Raw genomic sequence first — 15540 nt, forward strand, 5'->3', positions numbered from 1 at the left:
TGCTTCCTAAAAAATTCTTGCCATTCATAAGGACACAGCCTGTATGCCTTGATCATATAATCAAACTATGGCTGGGGAAAAGGGTGATTAGCCATCAATAAACACAGAGATAAACCATGGTAGAAAAACACTGCCATATGTCAGAAACGTCTTAGAAACAACCAACAGACTGTTACAATCACACAGCATCCTAAGCAAATCAAAAAACCCTGTAGACCTAGAAGAAGAAAAGAGTAATCTACAACATACATTGGATGAACTGTAATAGTAGTTAGTTAGTTAGTTAGGTAGGTAGGTAGTTAGGTAGTTAGGTAGGTAGGTAGGTAGTTGGTCGGTCAGTTGGTTGGTTAGTTAGTTAGTTGGTTGGTTAGTTATATTTCCTATTTCTTAACCACCCATCACCCTCAGAAAGAGGCTCTGGGTGATGTACAATGTAATCAACATATAAACAATATATAAAATTAATAAAACATAAAAAATATTTTTAATTATAAAATATAACAATATAAAGTTTCAAAATGTGAAAAATTGCTAAATGGGCATTTAGCAATAGTTTATACAGGTGTGTGTGAGTTCTCTTGGGCCGGCCAGCCCCATGGTTGCATGGTCTTCTGTGCCCCCCATTTAAGGCTTTGCCCCCTTTATGGAAGGCCAGGAGAATATTGGCCTGCCTCACATCTGAGGCAAATATATATAGGACAAATAGGCAGAAAACTGACAGAGCACATACATAAACACCAATTAATAGTCAGAATACATGATGAAAACTCCTTAATCTTACAGCACATGGACAGACTGTTAGGAAAACTGTTAGGAAATTTCTGAAAGCTTGACATTCAGCTAAATCAGCTTTCTACAGACACATAAACCACATTTACACACCTTTCAAAAGAGATAAAAAAATAAGAAACAAAAAACATGCTCTTCAGCAATCAACACTCAGATAAGCAGAGATTAATAACAGACAAACAAACAGAAAACAATGTTCTAATTAAAGAACATTCAAAGTAAAAGCATACACCTCCCAAAGTGGTAGGGCAAGCTACTTTATATAAAAAGGGAGTAAATCCCACATTGATATTATCTAGTTGGGTATTAAAACATCTGCAAACAAACAGTCAAGCTTAGGGAACACCAATACTGTATGTAATCTATATGTTCACAAACAAAATACCCTCACAATCCACACATTTGCAACTATGGTTTTTATATTGCATGGCAATGTTTCTGAAGCTCATTATAGATAGAGGTTTTTTAAAAGTATCATTTTAAATTTCTAGACATTGATATTTTGCTTATTTTCTAAATTAAAATTAGAAAACCAAATAAATTTACTTTTAAAATGCATTAAAAAAATGACTGACCATACTCTCAATTTTTACATGCTGCTGTAGTCAAGCCCCAAACAATGATTCAGGCAGGGATATGAAAAGCATCATTTAAATATAAATTCCATTTTAACTTCTGTCTGCCCACCAGCCCATTTTGAGATCTCTCAGGTTAAAATATAAAATGAAGAAAGGACCGTAAGGCAGAAACAATTCCAAAGAAAAAGAAAATGAACTCTGCAATGACAGTGCAACTAGCTAGGTCATGCCGAAGCAGGGGAACTTAAAATGGATTTTGTTTTAAAGTAATATGTAGTTAAATGTTGACTTTTCCTTTTCTGCTTAAGCTATTGCATTGTAAGCAGTGTGAGGAAGAAAATAGAGCTAAGTCACAATTGCTAGTTCAGCAATATTGATTTCCTCTTATTGTGCATCCTTAAGAGGAAAACAAAGAGCAATGTTGCAATGGGCGGAATCACAAGTCAAAAGCAAACAATTGTGTACATTCTTCAGAAAGTGACCAGAGGCAAGCTCGCCTGACCCATAGCCAAGACACAGTGAAGGCCTTTTCTTTCATTTATTGCAATAAGTGGGGAGAGAAGCTATCAAAGCTTCGTTCTCTCCAAAGTTTCAACCCAAAATATTCCCTTCTTTATACAGCCCTGTCCCAGCCACCACATCCCTCCTTGTTCCCCATTGGCTGAGGTAATGTGAGATTACACTCTTTCCAACTGCCTTCCACCTATTTCCTGCTACATACTAAATCGTACATCACATATACATTAATAATATAAAATATTAGACATATTCAGTTAGATATTTTGAGCTCTGATATTTGTGGGAAGAAATTCTCTCTGGTTCATTTCTCCTGCTGGGGACAAGCCTTCAGTGTGCACGAAAATAGACACCAAGCAAAGCAAGCTGCCAGAAAGTTGATATTTTAATTCAGAAGCCAGACAGAATAGTGATTCTGTACTGGATTCTGGGCTAGCTAGCAAAAGCCACCTAAGTATATGGTACATTTTGATACTCTTTCTTCCTGTTGAAGTATTGATGAGATTTCTAAGAAGTTTATTTTTCTTAATTTCCTAGCCTGCTCTTTTTCCTGTCAGAAAGTTTTAATCCGATCACCAAGGGGATGAGATAGCTTGCTGATGAGGTTTTTTTGTGTGTTTTAGGTTACTCCTGTCATGGGTTATGGTCAGTGGTGGGATTCAAATATGTGAACAACCGGTTCTCTGTGTGGATGCCACTTCTGGAAGTCCATTCTGGGCCTGGGCAACAAAAAATTAGCTATGGTTCTGCTGAAGTGGTGCAAACTGGCTGAATCCCACCACTGGTTCAGGTGTGTTTTTGGGGTAATCTTGTCATTGGTTTCTATGTGTGTATGGGGCAATTCTGTCAGTTCTTTATTGTTGACTCAAGGCTAGTGCTTGTTGCTACATTGTATATCTTTTGCTGTTTCTCGGCTGTCTGCCCTAAGCTATTAACTGGAGCCTAGAGGGGGAGGAAGGGAGAGGAGATAGAGAGAAAAAACCCTCTTCTCTAGTACTTTTATTATCCAGCTTGACTTTTCTAAGAGAAGAGAAATGGTTATTTCTTTTGAAACAGTTTTCTGTAGTTGTACTAGCTGGTTTCTGAGACTAGGCTTTCTGCCTCTTTTCACTCTTCCTGCCTGTTTAATATTTCCAACATTTTCTTAATTTGAATATGATTAATAACTAATTAATATCTATTAAATGTACTGCCTTTTTTTAGAACAATAGATTCTTTCCTGTTTTTCAATTCAGTTAACTTTCTCTGGCTAGCCATTTCCTCTTACAGCTGTTTTTATAACTTGCATTCTTCCTTTCCCAATTCTGAAAACCCAGATAATGTTTTGCCAATGTGTTTATCTTACATCCTCTCTTTATGCTATCCTTTCCTGGTTCCCATCCATTGCAATTTCTTTGGCAGGCTTGTTTCTCCACTAAGTAAGTTTTCACTGCAGCCAATGCAATTTTTAATTTTTCTTTCAATATTAAATTTTGAAGACATTTCCTTTATTTCTATCAGGTGGAACAGCCTTCTTTGTTTCACAAAACTTTGCTGTGAAAATATCACTACAAACTACAAAAGGTCTGGCTTCCAGCTTGATTTCAAAGTAGCCTGCTCTTAGTATGTGAATTTTTTTAAAGAGTAAAATTCAAAGAAAGTCAGTTTGATGTAGTGGTTAAGATACCAGGTCAGAGATTGCGAGTTCTAGTCTAACCTTAGGGACAAAGCCAGTTGGGTGATCTTGAGTCTGTCATTCTACTTCAGCCTTAGGAAGCAAGCAGTGACAAACCACTTCTGAAATTTTGTCAAAACTGCAGGGATTATCCCGGATAGCTGTCAGTAGTCAAGACTGATTCAAAGGCATATGCTCACACTAAGTGACACACATCCCATTTGCTGAGATTTATATGAGCAATCTTAAATGTCAGTTTTCAATAAAAATACATTAATATAAAGTTTCATAATACTTCCAGCTGGAATTTCCAGCTTTTGAGCCAATTCCTCTCATTTCTCTGGAATTCTTATTACATTTCTAATAATTTGTTTAGGGATGACTGAAGAGCCTATTTACATTTTTGAATGAAGAACAAAATGGTGCAACAAGAACTTGGGAATTCTTATTGCACATAGGGCACAACTGGGTTTTCAAAAGCCACAAGGAATTTGAAAACCTGGAATATTGGTTCTATGTGGAATTGCCAGAACTGAACAAAGCAACTTTGAGGAGACTTCACTTCTCCAACCAAGGTCTCACCAGGCATGATGGGTATAGTATACATTTCCCAGGATTCCTGGTGTGTAAGGAGTATCCTGATTGGGAATCTATCTTCATAACTTTTAGCTGATGCTATGCCCCAAGGATTGCCATTGGGACAAAGATTAGGGAATTTAGTCTTTGTGGTCTGCCTAGAGAACATTGGTTTTTCTGGTTTTGTCAACACTACTTTCATGCAATGGATGAAATAATTTAAAGTTCCCATCAGCTAGCAAAACCAAAGAATATTTGCTTTCCTATATTCCTTCTGCTTGTTATCTTTAACATACGCATAGCTGAGGGAGGGTGTGTGTTACCACCCTAGTTCTCCTTGATCTCTCAGTGACTTTCAATATTATCAAACATGGTATCCTTCTGGACTACCTATGGGAATTGGGAGTGGGAAGCATCATTTGTCTGTGATTGCTATTGTTGGTATTCATTGTTGAAATGTATTTTTGTGCAACAGATACAGTAGTATTCAGCCAATAGATGGCAGTGTTTACAAGTTTGGATCTATGTTATATACTCTATGTTCTTTTGTTCTAAGCAGAATGTCCTGTTTCCTGTTACAGGTAAACAGTTAAGCAGTAAAGCACATGGTGACTGTACTCTTTGTTTGATCTGTAGCATTATATATAAACAGAATTTCTAACAGTTATGGTTAGCTTTGGCTCTGAGGAGTTTGAGGAAAAGGATCCTGTGGAACAGCAGCCTGCCTCAGAAAGCAGCACATGAGTGTGATTTAGTGGAGCACTGGAAACAGCATAGGATGATGAGTCTGATTCAGGACCTCATCCCAGCCCTAAAGCATGTAGGAAATAGGTGAAGAGCTGCCTAGAGAGTTACATAGCTCCTTGTGAGCAAGAGGTTTTCAGTGATTGCCTGCATCTGGTGGGGCTCTATTTACGAGCCACCCACTTTCACTGGGACCAATAAATTTACTTGCTGGATTCTCTGCCCCTTGATCCTGGGAGATGTATCCCTGTTCCTTGAACCCAGACCGGCTGTCTTATCTATGACAATTCTATGACCACTGTACTGTACCCTAACTATGCTTCTGCCTGCTCCTTGGAACTTTATTGGGACTGAGTCTGTAAGTCAAAACCAAAAATTCAAATAATTTTATCATGGTCATTAACCAGCAGAAATGGCAGAAAGTGAAGAGGAACTAAAGAGCCTCTTGATGCGGGTGAAGAAGGAGAGTGCAAAAGTAGGCTTGAAACTCAACATTAAGAAAACCAAAATCATGGCATCCAGCCCTCTCAATTCCTGGCAAATAGATGGGGAAGAAATGGTGGTAGTGACAGATTTTATTTTTCTGGGCTCAAAGATCACCTCAGATGGGGACTGCAGCCAAGAAATTAAAAGACGCTTGCTCCTGGGGAGGAAAGCTATGGCAAATCTAGACAGCATACTAAAAAACAGAGACATCACCCTGCCAACAAAAGTGCGTATAGTCCAGGCCATGGTTTTCCCAGTTGCAATGTATTGCTGTGAAAGTTGGACCATAAGAAAGGCTGAGCGCAAAAGAATGGAGGCCTTTGATCTATGGTGCTGGAGAAGACTCCTGCGAGTCCCTTGGACTGCAAGGCGTTCAAACCGGTCAGTCCTAGATGAGATCAACCCTGACTGCTCTTTAGAAGGCCAGATCCTGAAGTTGAAACTCAAATACTTTGGCCACCTAATGAGAAGGAAGGACTCACTGAAAAAGGGCCTAATGCTGGGAAAGATTGAGGGCAATAGAAGAAGGGGATGACAGAGAATGAGATGGCTGGATGGAGTCACTGAAGCAGTAGGTGAGAACTTAAATGGATTCCAGAAGATGGTAGAGGATAGGAAGACCTGGAGGAACGTTGTCCATGGGGTCGCGATGGGTCGGACACGACTTCGCAATTAACAACAACAAACCAGCAGAAATTTAAAAAAGGAGAAATAGTTTTCGAATATCCAGAACATTCAATAATAAGTAGGAGTGATACATTAAACATATGCTTAAAAACATCATTCTTATTAGTTAAAACTAACCTAAAATCTAAAATTATAGAGCCCTGACAAATCTGAGGAAGATACTGTACAATTTAATATCTGACATAAAAAAAAGAGCAGTGGGTAATGCTAAGGCTCAAACAAGTTCAATTGCTCTTAATTATTGTCTTTGTATGCCATTCCACAGAATCTGGCAATCTTATATGTTATTTCAGGATTAATATCAGAAAGTAAGAATTGCTTGTATTGCTGATCATTACCTGTATATCCTGTTCTACTAGCCAGGAGTGGAGGCAATTAGAGCATTTTGGGATGCCATGTAAAACTGGCAGTGCAAAAGAACATGTTCAGTTGTTTCTACATGTCCTGAATCACAAGGGCATGGTATCGTTTTGTATCTTCTAGAAGTGCTAAAGTTAGTGTATTACATTGGGCTAAGGTAAAGTCCCTTCTCTTGTTGGGAATATTAAGATGTGTGAGATAATGATGAGTTTGTCAGTTTCTCAAGGGATTTGGACCACTTGAAATTGTGTGCATGTAACTGCATACACACTCTGCTTGCAGCTGCTGTATACCTTTATCAAAATAAAGCTTTTAATTGTGGGTGTGTGAGAGAGGGGGGGATGGAAGGAGGGAGGGAGGTCTGGTACATGACAGAGATGTTTCTTGCAGCGGTTAAGTGAGCCATATGGCTTTAAGAGAATCCAGATTCCCCCATTGACTTTGTTGGAAGCCAGCTGGGATGGTCCTGGATGTGAGGATGCTGCAACAATTGTAAATGCAAAGACTTTTTAAACCCACTTTTTTCAGTGCCACTGTAACTGTCAACGCTGCTAACATTGGATGTTCTTGCTTTGACAACATATAAAGATACAGTCTTTTTCTTTCTTATGCTTTACTCTTAGAATTAGATGATGCTGGGGGAGGAGGCAGAATGTGGTGGGAGTTAGTCAGACATAACAATATTGTATAGTCTATGAATTCAGAGCTTGAAATAAGAGATGATAAGAATTGGCAGGTTGGAGAACAGGAGGGAAAGCCTGCATTTCAAACTAATTGGAGAATGTGATTTATGACTGTTAATTGGAGGAAGGAATTGTGCTTTGATACTATGTGCTCAGGAGAGGGGAATCCAGTTTTTGGCTTCAACTATGTTAGTGCCGAAGCTATGCTACTCCAATAAAGATTCTTTAAGGTAAACAATGCCTCAAAGTTCTTTGAAGAGTTTCATCTGTTGGAACCATGACTGTAACTTTAAATGGTCATTCAACAAATGGTTGTAAGTCAAGGACTACCTGTACTATAAAGTTGCCTTCCTCAAAATATCTCTTGGAAGTCAAAGTTGGTCTAATTGCCATTCCATATCTACAGTCTGTCTTCAAACTAACTTAGCCTGATAAAAGCCCATCATTAGTAAAGTCTATGCCTATCTCTCTTCTCCCAGATTCAGTTTAAAACTGTCTTGAAAAGCTTAGGATTTCCCTTTCCAAATATATGTTTCTTCTGGTGAATTGCATTCCATCTTTGCCAAGAAGTCCATTAAAACAGTGTTGTAGGTCTACGGAATCCAAACCTCATGAATAATATCTTATTAGGCCCAAAGGTGCTTTTTTTTTTCAAAAGGCAACTGGACTTTTTTGATTTTTTTTCTTTGAAAACATTTTGATTCTCATCCAAGAAGCTTCTTCAGAACAGATGAGAAGCAAAATGTTTTCAAAGAAAAAAGAAGAAAGAAAAAACTAAAAAAGTTCAATTGCCTTTTGAAAAAAATCATCTTTGGGACAACCATGACCTGGTGTTATGGTTCCGGCTAATGAAACACTTCAAAGAACTTCCAGGCATTGATTTTCCTAAAAGTCATTTATTGTTACAAAATGTCGGCACAGGCATAACGGAGGTATGCCAAAATCTAAATTCTCCTCTCCCAAGCAATTAAATTATCAGCATGTTCCCTCCCTAAATTAGCAGTCATATATCACATTATCCAATCGGTGTGAAGGTCAAAGGTTTCCTTCCTCTCTTTTTCCCGGGCTTTTCCCCCCACCCTCTTCTGCTCTGCATTAACTCTAAAGATACCAGACAGTTCTGCATATTGTCAAAGCAAGAATATACAGTATTTGCAGCATTGACATCTGGATAATTGAGAATTTCCATAAATATTACCTTAGACAGTTTTTTACTTTCAAGACACTGTTTTTGTTTCTTGTCTCTTGACCATCATCTTGCAAGATGGACGGAAATGCTGTTGGCTTAATATAGGCCTCCTGGACCTCCATTTGAGTTAGAGTCCTGTAACTGCTAGTGTGCTGGCTGGGTTGACAGGGGTTTCACACTCAAGTATTTGGAGAATCACAAGTTAGAAAAACTGCTGATGGAATAGCACCACATTTCCTAAAAACCCAGTTGAGTAATCCGTTTTTCATTTGCACTGAAAACAAATTTGTTGCACAACAATTTTAAGGAAATAAGCATAAATATTGGAAACCTTTAGGGCAATATTTACAATCATTAGGAATGTCAACACCAAACTTGATATAATATCTCTGTAGTGCTTGGGATGTGCATAGTTGTTCTTTCTTTCAAGAGGATTGAAGGAGGAAGGGAGATGCCAGAATAGGTCCATTGAAAAGGGGGGGTTAATATCCTACCTTTTGCCTTTAGAAAAGCTGCCAGGACCTTGATCTTTTCCCAGGCCATGATGTGTTGGTGCCTTGACTGGATGAGAGTGTTATTTCTGTTTGGATCGCCATTTAATTATTTTACTATTTTTTTATCAATTTAATGTGTTGATTTTGTATTTTTAACTTATGTTGAAGTTTGGTGAAATCAACAAAAATCACTTTGATTATGTCGGGCAGCCATACAAAGCTTATAAATAAGATTCTTTTTTCATGGGCCAGCTATTTGCAATGAAGCATAATATTGTGAGAAACATACTTAGCTTCCAAGAATTTGACAGCATCATTAAGTGAAGCAGCAAGCAGTTTATTGAAAAATATGTTCTTGTAAGAGCGGGTGGCTAGTAAGTAGGCACACCCAAAATAAATTTCAAATAAATTTATTCCCTCAGCCCAAAGCACAAGTGTCTCCCATGTCCTCCTATTTGACAAGGACCACACAGTTCACAGTCTTTCTCGATTGCCTAGTTCCCCCCTTTTTGGAATTTCCCTACCTTTACTTTTACCCTTTACCTATTCCCCCCTGTTGAAAGAAAAATCATCAGGTCCAGTCCAAGCTGGTAATAAATAAAATGGAGACTGTTTGGAAAGAAGGTTCTGTTTATTGAAGAATAGAATCAACAGCATGTGGTTCTGGGACAGCTGACAAAATGGAGTTGGGATAGGTGGGCTTTATACCTTCTTTGGCCTTTGTATTTGAGGTTCTTTCTGTTCCTGTGTCATGTACTTTGACCTGAACTTGAGTGTGCCCTTTTGGTATTCTAATGGTGGTGGGTTAATCCTACTGTGTCCTAAAGGTCATGTCTTTAGATTTTGGGTGGGGGTGTAGATTTTAAGGGTCTTTGTCTTTCTAATCCCATCAGCTCCAAGCTTCCTGGCCCCAAGCTTCCTGAATGAATCACCAAATCTGCATTTCTAAAAGCTGATTTCTGCTTGGGTCAAAGAGACTTGTGGGAGGGGGGATGGTTTCTGCCTAAGATTTTTCTATTATTCCTTTGGGGAAATATAATATTCTGCCTTTTTAATATCCTCCAAAATATTTCTTTCTCCGGGGGGGGGGGAGGCTGCTGACTCCCTACACCCCTTTTTGACATTGCCCTTTAAGCTGGTTTTTCTATTAACAATGCATGCAGTTTTGCTTATTCACAGTTCTTGCTTTCTTGGAATTTAGATGCATACGCGTAAACCGAAACAAGCAGTTTATTTCTAGATTATGTTCAAGCTCTTGTGGTTAAAACTGCCAGTTAGCCTGAATTTCCTACCTTTTTCTTATAATTCTATTACTTTTCTTAGTGCTGGTCCCTTCAAATGTATGATTCCTGCAAAAACAACATCTAGTATAATTGCTTTTCTTACAATATTGTGCTTACTATCCAAAATGCAGGAAAGTAAATATAAAGTATTTTAATAATATGGTTTTTTTCCTTCGGAGGGGGCTAGACTTCAAGACAAACCTCTCATACAAAGCCATTATGCAAAGTTTTATATCACTGCCCAATACTATGCAAGTTCAGACACCAAATCCTGCTCTTCTGCCTGGGATTCCCTATGTTGCTTTTTGTGCTCCTCACAAGTTATATGAAACGTACAACAAGTATAACTAAAGTAATTACCTGTGATTTGAGGGAGATTTGACTGATTTGACTGGTTATCAATTCATTTTTTACTCCCAGCAATCATCATTAATCATCATTAATCTATTCTTTCAAGTCTCCCAACAATGCATTCATTGCCACTGAAACTGAATCCAGGCATCTTGTTGCTGGTTGTCTTCTTCTCTTCCTTCCTCCTTTCCCAGCATTAAAACTTTTATCAAAGTAGGATAATTTGAGTCTGATCCTTTGTGCCTCATGTGAGAACTTTAGGTTTTGATTTGTTCGATGATCCATTAGTTTATTTTCAGCTATAAGTTGATCTCAACTTGATGCACATAATCAGTCAATCAATCATGTCCTAGGGACAAAATAAGGGCAGTATCATAGGACTAAGGCAAAAAAATATGTATTAATAGGGCATGATTATGAAAAAAAAGTCCTGAAAAAAAAAAGATTAAAGGGTTTATTTTGGTGAAATTTAAATCCTAAAGCTCTTTAGGACATGATGTGGATTTATTTATTTATTTATCAAATTTAGAAGGCTGTTCAACGCTCCCCATTCTCTGAGTGACATTAAAATTAAAACTAGGAAATAAGGAAGTACACTAAACAGGTAGTCTTTGAGTTATGAATGTAATGGAGCCTGCCCATTCCATTTGTAACTCGAAAATTTGTGAGAGTGAATAATAATAATAATAATAATAATAATAATAATAGCATAATAATAAGTCAATTGCATAATAATAAGTTAATTGCAAAAGGCGGCCTTACTAGGAACTGCTTCCATCTTGCAACGATATCTGTAATACCATCAAACATCCATATCTGCCTATCCCAGGTCCTTGGTAAGCTCTCGATAGTTAGACAAAAATGCCAAATCCAGTCTGAACATCTGGCTGACTGTGCAATGATCAATAATAACAACAACAATAAGTGTACAGCTGATTGATATCACTGTACCAGGAGATGCCAGAGTCAAAAAAAAAGAACTGAAAAAAATTACGAAATATCATGACCCGGCCATCGAAACTGCACGATTATGGATGAAACATGTAACAGTGATTCCCATTGTCATCGGGGCACTAGGAACTATGTCCAAAACTTTGCAAAATGTTTCAAGAAACTGCAGCTTCCTGCAATAACTCCAGCAATGCTACAAAAAACTGTGCTATTCGGAACATCTTACATTTTAAGGAGGTACCTGGTTGATACCTAGGATGCTGGAAGCAACCATCAGCGCCAGTCAATTTGAATGTTCAGTTGACTGAGGTTCACGTCTAATGAATAATAATAATAATAATAATAATAATAATAATAATAATAATAACAACAATAACAACAACAACAACAACAACAACAACAACAACAACAACAATAATAATAATAATAATAATAATAATAATAATAATAATAATAATAATAATAATAATAATAAAGTTGGAAGGGACCTTGGAGGTCACTAGTCCAATCCCCTGCTCAGGCAGGAAACTTTATATCATTTCAGACAAATGGCTGTCCAGTCTCTTCTTAAAAACTTCCAGTGTTGGAGCATTCACCGCTTCTGGAGGCAGGTTAATTGTTCCACTGGTTAATTGTTCTAACTGTCAGGAAGTTTCTCCTTAGTTCTAGGTTGCTTCTCTCCTTGATTAATTTCCATCCGTTGCTTCTTGTCCTGCCTTCAGGCACTTTGGAGAATAGCTTGACTCCCTCTTCTTTGTGGCAGCGCCTGAGATATTGGAACACTGCTATCATGTCCCCCCTTGTCCTTCTCTTCGTTAAACTAGACATACTCAATTCCAGCAATCGTTCTTTATATGTTTTAGCCTCCAGTTCCCTAATCATCTTTGTTGCTGTTCTCTGTACTCTTTCTAGAGTCTCAACATCTTTTTTACATGGTGGTGACCAAACCTGGATACAGTATTCCAAGTGTGGCCTTACCAAGGCATTGTAAAGTGGTATTAATACTTCACGTGATCTTGATTCTATCCCTCTGTTAATGCAGCCTAGCACTTTGGCTTTTTTGGCAGCTGCAACACACTGCTGGCTCATATCTAAGTGATTGTCCATAGGACTCCGAGATCCCTCTCACAGTTACTGCTACTTAGCAAGGTAACATCTATACTATACCTGTACATTTGGTTTTTCTTGCCTAAATGTAGAACTTTACTTTTTTCACCATTGAATTTCATTTTGTTAGATAGTGCCCAGTGTTCAAATCTGTCCAGATTCTCCTGTATCTTAAGCCTATCTTCTGGAGTGTTGGCTACTCCTGCCAGCTTGGTGTCGTCTGCGAATTTGATGAGTTCCCCATCTATCCCATCATCCACATCGTTGATGAGGATGTTGAAGAGCACTGGGCCCAGAACAGAGCCCTGGGGCACCCCACTACACACTTCCCTCCATGTAGATGCAGTTCCATTGAGGACCACATGCTGAGTACAGCCCGGTCAGCCAACTACGAATCCATCTGGTGGTGCTGCTCTCTAACCCACATTTTTCTATCTTACCAAATAGTAGGTTGTGGTCTACTTTATCAAATGCCTTACTGAAGTCCAAGTACATTATATCTCGTACCTTGAAAGAGGAAACTCCCTGCTTATTAAGATGCATGTGGCTCATTAAGTGCACATGAGGTATCTCAGGGTGGGGAAGGCCATGGGGGGGGCCTAGTGATGGAACAGGCCATCAAGGCCTCCCTGACTGAGATACCTCATGGTTCCCCCTCCCTCCCTGCCATGCCAGACTCACTTACCTTGCAAAAATCCTCTCAGCTGTAGTTTCTTTCCCTTTGAGGGAGAGGAGAGTTGGCTTGGAAATGCTTTTCTCACCAACAATGGAAGCTCCTGGGTGCTGTAATATTGTGGAAGTTCAAAAGAGATCATGGTCCCCAGAAGCTTCCATTTGGGGGGGGGGGCAGTGTTTGCTTCGTTTGCTTGCCTGTAGGATAAAGCATGGAATCGGAGTCGGCCGGGCACAGGAACCAATGCCCAGGTGCACTTATTGGTTGTGTGCACCAGCCTTAATTTGAGGGCAGGAATGAAGCCTTCAACTAAGTGGGAAGGCATCATGGAGCAAGTCACCTTGCACCCATATCCAAGCTTCTGGCAGTAGCTGCAGCCACCTGAGTGGCCACAATCTCCCCTCCCCTCCCCAGCCATCCATCCAGCCTGCCCGAACTACTCCTTGCCTGACCAGCCAGTAGCCCAAATCCTGACCATTCTTCTACTTGTCATCCTCCCAACTCAAGTGGCAGCAGTGGCTTAGGTTTCTCTGCTTCGTTCTTAAGGAAGAAACCAGAGGCGCAGAGCAGGCTTGCTCTCAAGAAGACATGGGTACGCTACTTGCTCGTATGCACTGGCTTTATTGAGAGCAATTCTGCTCTGTGCCTTCGGTTTCTTTTTTTCGGACGGAGTGGAGAAACTGAAGCTGCTGCCGCTCAAATAATTTTTATCTGAACGGAGACCTTGGGGAGATGGGGAATGCCTTCTGTGTGCAAATGCAATGCTTGAAAATGCAGCAAATAAAATGCAGCAAATAGCTGCATTTTCAATCACCCCATTTCCTCACAGAAGGAGCTCCCCATCTGCCCAAGGTCTCTGTTCAGATAAAAATTGTTTGAGCGGCAGCGGCTTGAGTTTCTCCGCTCCACCCGAAAAAAGAAACCGGAGGCACAGAGCAGAATTGTTCTCAAGAAGACGCGGGTGCACTGCATACGCTGGCCTTATTGAGAGAAATCCTGGTCTGTATCTCTGTTTCTTTCCACTCAGACAGAGCGGAGAAACTCAAACTGCTGCCTCTCAAACACTTTTTATCTGAACAGAGACCTTGGGGAGATGGGGAGCTCCTTCTGTGTGCAAATGCAACGCTTTAAAACGCAGTGAATTTGCTTCATTTTGAACCACCCCATTTTCTCACAGAGGGAGAATCCAGTTTCCCCAAAGTCTCCCTTCTGATAAAAAGTTTATGAGTGGCAGCAGGTTTGGTTTCCCGGCTCCATCTGAGTGGAAGAAAGTGGAGGCACAGCAGTGGGATTCCTCTCAATAAGGCCAGCGCATGCGAGCAAGCAGCACACCCGGGTCGTATTATTTGAGAGCAATCCTGCTGATGCGCCTCTACTTTCTTACACTCAGACACAGCCGAGAAACTCAAGCGGCTGCTTGAGTGAGGAGGAGAAGAAGGAGGAGGAGGAGGAGAGCAGTGAGGATTTGTGCCACCCGGCCAGCCAGGCAAGGAGTAGGTCGGACAGGGTGGCTTGCTGGCCGGGGAGGGGGATCATGGCTGCTCAGGTGATTGCTGCTGCTGCTGGCTTGGATGTGGGTGACAGGGACCTGGCCCTGCGATGCCTCCCCATGCAGTTGAAGGTTTCATTCTGCCCTCAAACTAAGGCCGGGACACATAAGTGAGCCACTCAGCTGGGCCACAGATAATTCCACGCTTTGCCCCATAGGCATGCAGAGGAAGCAAACACTCCCCTCCCCAGAGAATGAAAGCTTTGGGGGGGGCCATGATCTCTTTTGCAGAGAATGGGTGTTTGAACTCTTGCGATATTACGTACTCAGGAGCTTCCATTATCAACACAAAAAGCATTAGCCAGCTTTTCTCCTCTCCCTCAAAGGAAAGAAACTGCGGCAGAGAGGAGACAGATTTTGCAAGGTAAGTGAGTCTGGTGTGGCAGGAATAGAGGGGGAAGCAGGTGTGAGGAGTTGGGGGGGGGAATAGGGTGAATGTTGCAGAGCCTCTGCAGTCATTCGTAAGGGCAAACAACTGTGCAATATTCATAATTTCTGGACTTGCTTGCAAACACTAGGGGGCGCTGATCGCGTAACTTCGAACGAGCGTTAAATGAACATTCCTAACTTGGGGATTACCTGTAGGTTCACAAGAGATACATTCAAATTAACATAAAATTATTTAAGGGAAAGTTGGAAATTAGATGGAAATTGTCCAGGACTGTAAGATCTGGTGATGCCCTCTTGAGGAGGGGCATACTACTGTCTCCTTTAAGGCCAGTAGAATCACCCCTTCCCTCTAGAAAGCTAACATCAAGCATGGACTTAATTTAAGTCATCTCTCGAGTGGCCTACTAAGCCAGGAGAGGCATGGTTCTAAGAAAGAGGTGACCAGGTTTGCAGTCCAAAGAACGTTCTCCACTTCCTTAT

The sequence above is a fragment of the Crotalus tigris genome, unplaced genomic scaffold (assembly GCF_016545835.1).
Source record: "Crotalus tigris isolate CLP2741 ecotype Arizona unplaced genomic scaffold, ASM1654583v1 scf7180000018323.1251302, whole genome shotgun sequence".
Lineage (NCBI taxonomy): Eukaryota > Metazoa > Chordata > Lepidosauria > Squamata > Viperidae > Crotalus > Crotalus tigris.